Genomic DNA, 11,660 nt, shown 5'->3' on the forward strand with positions numbered 1-11,660 from the left:
GTATTAACGAGTTGAAAGGAGTATTAACAAGCTAGAAAGGAGTATTAACAGGCTGAAAGGAGTAATAATGAGTTGAGAGGAGTATTAAAGAGTTGAAAGGAGTATTAACGAGTTGAGAGGAGTATTAACGAGTTGAAAGGAGTATTAACAAGCTGAAAGGAGTATTAACGAGTTGAAAGGAGTATTAACGAGCTAAAGGAGAGAGTTGATTATTAACGAGCTGAAAGGAGTATATAACGAGCTTATTAACGAGCTGAAAGGAGTATTAACAGGCTGAAAGGAGTATTAACAATTTGAAAGGAGTATTAACAAGCTGAAAGGAGTATTAACGAGAGGAGTATTAACGAGCTGAGAGTATTAACGAGCTGAAAGGAGTATTAACGAGCTGAAAGGAGTATTAACAAGCTGAAAGGAGTATTAACAATTTGAAAGGAGTATTAACGAGTTGAAAGGAGTAGTAACAAGCTTAAAGGAGTATTAACAGGCTGAAAGGAGTATTAACGATTTGAAAGGAGTATTAACAAGTAGAGAGGAGTATTAACGAGTTGAAAGGAGTATTAAAGAGTTGAAAGGGGTATTAACGAGTAGAGAGGATTATTAACGAGTTGAAAGGAGCATTAACAAGTAGAGAGGAGTATTAACGAGTTGAAAGGAGTATTAACGAGTAGAGAGGATTATTAACGAGCTGAAAGGAGTATTAACGAGTTGAAAGGAGTATTAACGAGCTGAAAGGAGTATTAACAAGCTGAAAGGAGTATTAAAGAGTTGAAAGGAGTATTAACAAGTAGAGAGGAGTATTAACGAGTTGAAAGGAGTATTAATGAGTTGAAAGGAGTAGTAACAAGTAGAGAGGAGTATTAACGAGTTGAAAGGAGTATTAACAAGTAGAGAGGAGTATTAACAAGTAGAGAGGAGTATTAACAAGTAGAGAGGAGTATTAACAAGTAGAGAGGAGTATTAACGAGTTGAATGGAGTATTAACGAGTTGAAAGGAGTATTAAAGAGTTGAAAGGAGTATTAAAGAGTTGAAAGGAGTATTAATGAGTAGAGAGGATTATTAACGAGTTGAAAGGAGTATTAACAAGTAGAGAGGATTATTAACGAGTTGAAAGGAGTATTAACGAGTTGAAGTATTAACGAGTTGAAAGGAGAATTAACGAGTTGAAAGGGATGTCAAGGAAAGCGGGATTGACAGATTGAAAAATGCAATTTACTGACCTCTACTGGTTTTCACACTTTCAGGGCCAAGTTTAATACGATTGCGTTTTGTCCTCGTCACATGTTTTAAAGACCACATTCACGGTAAACGTAGCATATGTCGGCTCAATGGGAAATGACCTTTAAATGTCAATCGCATTATAACGCAGATCTTCCGTGGTCTGGATTTAATCTAAGAAATTTTACAGGATGCAGACATGTAATTATCTATCTAACCTCAATGAAGACCTTTGCAAACAAAGTGCTCTGAAACAGAAACAAATATTCTGGCCAAGTTCTGTTGCTGACATGGACCTTCCAATCTGTTTGATGAATGTGATGAGTTCTGACTTAGTCATCAGCAGCCCTGTGTCTAGGGACCACCAGCTCACCCAGGCAGTAAAACCAACCTGACAGCAGATGCAGATGTCATGTGGAAATATAAAAAGAAGCCCTGCCTTGGAAGGTGTTACACTGCACATCTGTGTGTGTGTGTGTGTGTGTGTGTGTGTGTGTGTGTGTGTGTGTGTGTGTGTGTGTGTGTGTGTGTGTGTGTATGTGTCCGCATGGGGTGGGGGTAGAGAGCACATCTGCCAGGGCAGCTGTCTGCAGGGCAGTGAGTTGCCTGATAGTGTGACAGAGAGATAAATCACAGGACACACAGAGCAAGGAAACACACATTTAACACACTTCCACATTGGGCAACATCCTTATAATGAACACCACCTCCTTATAATGAACACCACCTCCTTCTAATGAACACCACCTCCTTATAATGAACACCACCTCCTTATAATGAACATCACCTCCTTATAATGAACACCACTTCCTTATAATGAACACCACCTCCTTATAATGAACATCACCTCCTTATAATGAACACCACTTCCTTATAATGAACACCACTTCCTTATAATGAACACCACCTCCGTATAATGAACACCACATCCGTATAATGAACACCACATCCGTGTAATGAACACCACATCCGTATAATGAACACCACATCCGTATAATGAACACCACATCCGTATAATGAGCACCACCTCCTTATAATGAACACCACATCCTTATAATGGACACAACATCCTTATAATGAACACAACATCCGTATAATGTTGTGGTAGCCTAGTGGTTAGAGCATTGGGCCAGTAACCAAAAGGTTGCTGGATTGAATCCCTGAACTGACAAGGTAAACATCTGTTGTTCTGCCCCTGAACAAGGCAGTTAACCCACTGTTCCCTGGTAGACTGTCATTTATAATAAGAATTTGTTCTTAACTGTCTTGCCTAGTTAAATAAAAAGAATGAACACATAGGATGGGTGTTGTAGGCAGCAGAGGAATGGTGAGTAAACAAAACAACAGTTCCTATACTACCTGTACAACGCCCATCCTACATATTTATGCCGTACATTATAGCTGGATCTTATTGGTTTATGTCAGCGTAAAGGATATGATTAAATGTTTCCAACACTGAGGGACACGAACTTGTCTATGTCATCCTTAAAAGGAATAGCTTCAATTTCTACTTCAAAGACTGCTTGATTGGTAGCCCAAATTAGTTTTCTAATGGTCTTGCAAATGAATCTCACCCCTGCAACTAAAATTTAGTCCATAGAGGTTGATTCTCAGTAATGTGTTCCATGTACTGTGCTCTCAGCTCCTCAGTATGGTAGGGCAGAAACAGACAGTACCCTCCAGTAGAGAACTATAGGTTACACTATGCTGAACTAGTACATTGAATGTACCTACAACCAGTTGTGGGAAAAGTACACAAAAGTCATACTGTAGTAAAGTAAAGATATCTTAACAGAAAATGACTCAAGTAAAAGTGAATGTCACCCAGTAAAATATTACTTCAGCAGAAGTCTAAAAGTATTTGGTTTTAAATAAACGTAAGTATGAAAAGTAAATGGAATTGCTAAAATGTACTCAAGTATAAAAAGTAAAAGTATTAATCATTTAAAATTCCTTATATTATGCAAACCAGACAGCACACTTTATTTATAATTTTTTATTTACGGATAGCCAGGGGCACACTACAACACTGACATTAATTTACAAACAACGCATGTGTGTTTTGTGAGTCCACCAGACCAGAGGCAGTAGGGATGACCAGGGATGTTCTCTTGATATGTGCGTGAATTGGACCATTTTCCTGTCAAAATGTAACTAGTACTTCTGGGTGTCAGGGAAAATGTATGGAGTAAAAAGTACATTACTTTATTTAGGAATGTAGTCAAGTAAAAGTTGTCAAAAATATCAATAGTAAAGTAAGGATACCCCAAAAAACGACTTCAGTAGTACTTTAAAGTATTTTTACTTAAGTACTTTACACCCCTGCCTACAACACATCTGTACATACTGTATCTAGTGGTTGCTGGGCAAAATGCACAAGCCCTATGAGTGCATGGATAAGTAGTCAGCCGGGTCACCATGTTCTGGTCCCACTAGGAACAACGTGATGAAATGAAGCGAGTGAGAAAGCAGTGTTTTTAGTGCTAGTGGAAATGTAATGTATTTCACAAGGCAAGAGGAAGAGCCTCCATCACTTATCAGATTAGGTCCCTAAAAGCTTTGTACTCAACCACAGACTGAGAGGGAGGAGGAAAGTTACAACTATGAAGGTTAAAACTCATCTTCACAAGAGCTCTCTCTCCAAGAGAACTATACTTTCATAATGATGTCCAATATGTCCATTGAAGGGTGTGGTAGTCCTAAAACCATAGCCAAGAAGCAGAGAGTTTGACCAGAGCCACAGGAACCAAACCAGATGAGGTAAGGAAGATGGATCTGCAGTAATGTGGTTAGTCCAGAAGGCAGCTGCTCCAGCCACTGCAGATGGTGGGATCCATGATGCAATGGTCTCATGGGCACACCCAGACTTCCTCAAACATTCAAAGATTGATCCTCAGTCTTATGCCCTACTGCATCTTCAGATATGACACACCATATTATTCCTGATTATCCATATATGACATCCACAAAGGTCAGAGGATTGAATGAGGGGGTTTTGGCTCATGGAGCATCATACATTACAGGTCAAGACAATAAAGGCATTTTACATTCTGTGGCTTTTGCCCTCCCTCCTGCTGCCTTTTTCAATACAATTTACTGCCCTTGTTGAAGACAAACTTCAGTGGCTCTTGTCTAAGATTGTATGGTCTTGTCTCTGCCGCCCAGCTTCGAGCCTTCACAGCAATCAATCGTAGTCTTTTGACGCAACCAAAGCCAAATGAAAGACAGAAATCACCTCTCTGACAATGTTTCATGTTTGAAGGTTATAGTGGGATTGTCATCTCATCCAGGAGAGGAGAGTGGAGTAAGTTGGGCCAGCCCTTGTTTCTAGGTAACCATACACAAAATTAATATTGACCAGATATTTAGGAAGATGTCGTAATTTCACAGAGTCTGTAAAAGAAGAAACCACATGGAAAAATTGGTAAGCAAGTTAGGTAAAAAAATGATTTTCACAAAGTCAAATGAATTTGTGTTAGAAGTTTTATGATGCTTGTATCTAAACCAAAGTAGATCATTTTAAGATTGTTTATACATCAGATCTATAAGCTACAATATAAGGTCATAAACCTAGGATGAAAGTGCATCCTTGTAGCTGTGTGGGCAAATATAGTCAAAATGTTTGCCTTAGGGTAAATTGAGCCAATGGCCATGGGGTACATTGAGCCAATGGCCATGGGGGTAAGTTGAGCCAATGGCCATGGGGTAAGTTGAGCCAATGGCCATGGGGTAAGTTGAGCCAATGGCCATAGGGTAAGTTGAGCCAATGGCCATGGGGTAAGTTGAGCCAATGGCCATGGGGTACATTGAGCCAATGGCCATGGGGTACATTGAGCCAATGGCCATGGGGTACATTGAGCCAATGGCCATGGGGTAAGTTGAGCCAATGGCCATGGGGTAAGTTGAGCCAATGGCCATGGGGTAAGTTGAGCCAATGGCCATGGGGTAAGTTGAGCCAATGGCTATGGGGTAAGTTGAGCCAATGGCCATGGGGTACATTGAGCCAATGGCCATGGGGTACATTGAGCTAATGGCCATGGGGTAAGTTGAGCCAATGGCCACCATACCCCATACAAATGATGATTAAATTTAGTCAGTTTACTACACAATATGCATAGTATTTTTGCTATGTGTCATGCATTTGAACTCAACTGTTTATTGTTACAGAGCAGACACCATGCCTCGTTTATACAGACGTAAAACAAGCAGGGCTCTAGCCCCCTTAAGGTTCTTGAGAGAGCAGCCAAGGAAGTGAGAGAAGGGAAGGAATCGATTAGAGCAGCAGCAAGGGAAGAAATCCATTAGAGCAGCAGCAAGGGAAGGAATCCATTAGAGCAGCAGCAAGGGAAGGAATCCATTAGAGCAGCAGCAAGGCAAGAAATCCATTAGAGCAGCAGCAAGGGAAGAAAACATTTACTGAATGACTCTGAAGAGGTATACTGACCCGCTTACCTCAAGATGGCACAATTGACCCTGTCTCTATGCTCAACTTTCCTCATACCCAGGGTAAGTTGTGCCAAGAGACCACTTTTTTGGACTCGTTATGTTTTCAATATTGTTAAGTTTACATAAATTCTGATTATTTCCAGGGATACACAACATCCTGAAATATGTGTAGATATATTTGTTTGAAAGAATACTATATGTCCCTTGATGTAGTGACGTTGTGTCACTGGTGTAGAAAGCAGTAGGCAGGAGGCAGTCGCAGGTTTAGAACAACTGAATTTATTTAAGCACCATGGATTAAAGCGGGAAGAAACCTAAACGCTGTTGTGCTCAATATATTTTCATAAACAAAAAAGGCACAGGGTGACCCAAAATACAAAATATAACGTACTCAGTAAATACAGTATATCACAAAAGTGAGTACACCCCTCACATTTTTGTAAATATTTGAGTGTATCTTTTCATGTGACAACACTGAAGAAATGACACTTTGCTACAATGTAAAGTACGGCTTGTATAACAGTGTACATTTTGTGTCCCCTCAAAATAACTCAACACACAGCCATTAATGTCTAAACCGCTGGCAACAAAAGTGAGTACACCCCTAAGCGAAAATGTCCGAATTGGGCCCAATTAGCCATTTTCCATCCTCGGTGTCATTTGACTCGTTAGTGTTACAAGGTCTCAGGTGTGAATGGGGAGCAGGTGTGATAAATTTGGTGTCATCGCTCTCACACTCCCTCATACTGACTGGTCACTGGAAGTTCAACATGGCACCTCATGGCAAAGAACTCTCTGAGGATCTGAAAAAAATAATTTTTGCTCTACATAAAGATGGCCTGGGCTATAAGAAGATTGCCAAGACCCTGAAACTGAGCTGCAGCACGGTGGCCAAGACCATACAGCGGTTTAACTGGACAGGTTCCACTCAGAACAGGCCTCGCCATGGTCGACCAAAGAAGTTGAGTGCACATGCTCAGCTTCATATCCAGAGGTTGTCTTTGGGAAATAGACGTATGAGTGCTGCCAGCATTGCTGCAGAGGTTGAAGGGGTGGGGGGTCAGCCGGTCAGTGCTCAGACCATACGCCGTACACTGCATCAAATTGGTCTGCATGGCTGTCGTCCCAGAAGGAAGCCTCTTCTAAAGATGATGCACAAGAAAGCCCGCAAACAATTTGCTGAAGACAAGCAGACTAAGGACATGGATTACTGGAACCATGTCCTGTGGTCTGATGAGACCAAGATAAACTTATTTGGTTCAGATGGTGTCAAGCATGTGTGGCGGCAACCAGGTGAGGAGTACAAAGACAAGTGTGTCTTGCCTACAGTCAAGCATGGTGGTGGGAGTGTCATGGTCTGGGGCTGCATGAGTGCTGCCGGCACTGGGGAGCTACAGTTCATTGAGGGAATCATGAATACCAACATGTACTGTGACATACTGAAGCAGAGCATGATCCCCTCCCTTCAGAGACTGGGCCTCAGGGCAGTATTCCAACATGATAACGACCCCAAACACACCTCCAAGACGACCACTGCCTTGCTAAAGAAGCTGAGGGTAAAGGTGATGGACTGGCCAAGCATGTCTCCAGATCTAAACCCTATTGAGCATCTGTGGGGCATCCTCAAACGGAAGGTGGAGGAGTGCAAGGTCTCTAACATCCACCAGCTCCGTGATGTCGTCATGGAGGAGTGGAAGAGGACTCCAGTGACAACCTGTGAAGCTCTGGTGAACTCCATGCCCAAGAGGGTTAAGGCAGTGCTGGAAAATTATGGTGGCCACACAAAATATTGACACTTTGGGACCAATTTGGACATTTTCACTTAGGGGTGTACTCACTTTTGTTGCCAGCGGTTTAGACATTAATGGCTGTGTGTTGAGTTATTTTGAGGGGACAGCACATTTACACTGTTATACAAGCTGTACACTCACTACTTTACATTGTAGCAAAGTGTCATTTCTTCAGTGTTGTCACATGAAAAGATATACTCAAATATTTACAAAAATGTGAGGGGTGTACTCACTTTTGTGATATACTGTAGTACGAGAGATTCCTCTCAGGAAAACAAGCAACATTTACAACGACCGAAATAGACAAATGACAGAGGGAGTATAAATACAGTGACAGAGTGGCGATTGGAACCAGGTGTTTTTTAATGATGACGAGACAAGTCCGGGGTTGATGAGTGAAGGGCGTTTGCCAGCAGTCGGTTCGGCAGCAGCTAGAAGGCCGGCGACGCAAAACGCCTGAGCTGGACAGGAGGGGGAGCCAAAGCGAAGGCTGGTGTTACATACTGAATGTAAAAAAAGGCTCAACTTACCCCACTCTCCCCTAAAACTAACCCTATACTGAAATGGTCCTTTAAGGTACACAAGCTTCCTAGATAAGAAATGACTTAACAGAAATAAAATGAGACTATATTAGGCTCTTTGACAGAATACCTGCATTTCCTTTTTATATCTGTTTCAAAGCGTCTTAGGTTTAAATTAGTCTACAGAGTGTTTCTCACTCTAGTTCCTCCTTGGTCCTCGCCCGTTCTCCTTTACAGCTGGTATATATTACTCTGGCATGTGCCACAGTTGAGTCCCATTAATCAGGCCTCATTGTATGAGAGCTGAATGTTAAAATTCGCACTCCTCTCCACTCCACATTAACCTTGTAGCTGCTTCAATTCCATCTGCACCCCCCCTACCCCTCAAAAACTTGGCAATTGTTTGGAGTGAGAGTGAGCGTGGTGAGTATGTGTGTGTGTGTTGTGCTCTCACCAGTTAGTGTGGCAGTTCCCGCCATGCTATAAATAAGATTGGCCACAGGGAGAGGTAGGAGCCAGTGGAGGGTTCTGACAGCAGAGGGCACAGTGGCCTTGTCTCCCTGGGAGATGCACATTCAATCTGGACCCAAAACCAGCCCAGCCCACATGGCACCCAGGTAATAAGCCAAGCACCCAATTACTGTATGCAAAATGTCAGTATTACCCCTGGAAGATGTCTATGTGACGAATGAACAACGGTTCAAGACTGAAAAGCACAAAATGGGTTCCCAGATTAAACAAGACGTGCATAGGAAAGCAATACCACTGAAGTTGGCAGCACGGACCCCTGGGAATATACACTGTCCAACTGGATGGAACAAAATGCACATTGGATACATAGCTGAATTACCCTAGTCAAGCAATGTAGCTCCCAAAGGTCTGGTCCTATTGAACATCCTAACCCCACAGAGCCATGTGGAAGTAACACTGGCAGTAATCAAAGTCTTACCTTGACCCTGGGCATCCAGCATCTGGCCACAGAGGAGGAGGAGGAGGAGTGGGAGGACAGGGAGAGGCACGCCTGCTGGAGGACCTATAAGTCCCACGCTGCCCTGCCTGGGGGCCATCGCACCATTGGATTCTGGGAACACAAAGGACCAACTGAGTTAAACCATAGAAGAAGAACATGTCATAATATCCTAACCGCAACATAATAGTTGATGTCTTGTCTTCTTTAGCTGTTTAAAATAAATATCATCCTTTTGTGGGAGGGGCATGCAGGACTAAGACAAACCATAAGGTCACCTGGCTACAAGAAGCTATAAATCTTTCAATAGACATTACGATGACAAAAGAGTTGACAGAGCCAGTTGTCCCTGAATATAACAATATAATTTATTGTAATATAGAATAAATATTTCAGATAATTTTTTTTGTAAAATCCCAATAGAGGTCTGTTAATACTGCTAAGTAGTTCCTAAGCAGACACTCTGTCATATGAGAGGATACCCAGCCAAGCCTGTTTTAATTCACTGAGTGTAACACTGCTAAACATATAGCAAGTCATTGGCCCGAATGAACCACTCATTAAACACAAAGCTTTTATAAACCATCAATTCATCAAATCTTAAGGATACACTTGTAATCATGCACTTCTGGGGTGAAATTTATGGAGTGACCATTATATTTAATCAAGTATTGTTTTTTTCATGAGCCAAGTGAATCAAATATGCCAGCAGATATACTATAGAACAAGTAAAAAGCTTGGCAGAATGCTCTGGCCAGAATAACTACAGTATGCAAGAGATAAAAGTCAGATGATAGATGAGGATGAGCTCATTAAGCAGCTGAACTTTCACAAGCCTGTGTAACACCTACACTATACCCGGTCTGGCTTCAGTCCCCAGTTAATGAGAAAGAAGATAGTTTCTCATCAGATGGTAGATGTCTGTCAGAGGACCGCCCCCCAAAGACACAAAATCCATTCTCATTTCTAACCATGGCATTGTTTGAAGTTAAAGCAGATATTTAACAACTTGACATTTATAAAAAGGACAGTGCCATTTTTCTCCCAGAAGTTGCTGAGCTCTGTCAAAGAGACTATGTGTGAATAGAAGAAGTGGATTTGTGACATCACAATGTATAGGTACAGTATATTCTAAAAGCCTCCACATACCTATTTGAAGACCACAGGCTTCTAGGTGATATAGATACTATTCTCATCTCCATTGTATCCATATGGATGATTTGTGCACTGCAGCGTGAAAGACACATTACTGTAGCCCTAGTACCTCCTTTGTTTGTGCTGGTAGTAAGAGCTGGGACTGGTCTCCATCAAAGGGAGAATGAAGGTACCACCAACTAGTATTAGCAAAGAGTGAAGTAGGACGTATTCCCAAAGTTAAGCCCTGTCCAGCCCGTCCTATAACCAACGTAGGACTACATCACATGACACAGTTCACAAAGAGCTATCAGTCACTGGCATTTCACAACAATCTTCCAAAGGATGGAGGAAAATCAATAGGCACACACTTACATCTCAGACATTTATCTTCTCATCTAGACACCTCTGAGAGTACACCTCTGGTGTAATCATTTACATACACATCTCCATGACGCCAAACAACCACACAGCTGTTCCAAGGGCAGGAAGTAGGAGATGGTAAAGCTGTTCCAAGGACAGGAAGTAGGAGATGGTAAAGCTGTTCCAAGGACAGGAAGTAGGAGATGGTAAAGCTGTTCCAAGGACAGGAAGTAGGAGATGGTAAAGCTGTTCCAAGGACAGGAAGTAGGAGATGGTAAAGCTGTTCCAAGGACAGGAAGTAGGAGATGGTAAAGCTGTTCCAAGGACAGGAAGTAGATGTTGGTAAAGCTGTTCCAAGGAGAGGAAGTAGATGTTGGTAAAGCTGTTCCAAGGACAGGAAGTAGATGTTAGTAAAGCTGTTCCAAGGACAGGACGTAGGAGATGGTAAATCTGTTCCAAGGACAGGAAGTAGATGTTGGTAAAGCTGTTCCAAGGACAGGAAGTAGATGTTGGTAAAGCTGTTCCAAGGAGAGGAAGTAGATGTTGGTAAAGCTGTTCCAAGGACAGGAAGTAGGAGATGGTAAAGCTGTCTTTCTACTGTTGTTTTATTTCTTTACTTACCTACACACACACACACACACACACACACACACACACACACACACACACACACACACACACACATACACACACCTTTTTTTTGGCACCATTGGTTAGAGCCTGTAAGTAAGCATTTCACTGTAAGGTTTACACCTGTTGTATTCGGAGCACGTGACAAATAATCTTTGATTTGATTTGATTTGAAGGGAAGGAATCCATTAGAGCAGCAGCAAGGGAAGAAATCCATTAGAGCAGCAGCAAGGGAAGGAATCCATTAGAGCAGCAGCAAGGGAAGGAATCCATTAGAGCAGCAGCAAGGGAAGGAATCCATTAGAGCAGCAGCAAGGGAAGGAATCCATTAGAGCAGCAGCAAGGGAAGGAATCCATTAGAGCAGCAGCAAGGGAAGAAATCCATTAGAGCAGCAGCAAGGGAAGGAATCCATTAGAGCAGCAGCAAGGGAAGGAATCCATTAGAGCACAGCAAGGAAAGAAATCCATTAGAGCAGCAGCAAGGAAATAAAAAAAATTACTGAATGACTCTTAGAGGTATAAAACCCTTCAGACGAAGAGGAGGAAATCAGCCATGACAAGACCACTTTTTTGGACTCGCTATGTTTTCAAAA

This window comes from Oncorhynchus clarkii, chromosome 24, assembly GCF_045791955.1.
Source record: "Oncorhynchus clarkii lewisi isolate Uvic-CL-2024 chromosome 24, UVic_Ocla_1.0, whole genome shotgun sequence".
Taxonomy (NCBI): domain Eukaryota; kingdom Metazoa; phylum Chordata; class Actinopteri; order Salmoniformes; family Salmonidae; genus Oncorhynchus; species Oncorhynchus clarkii.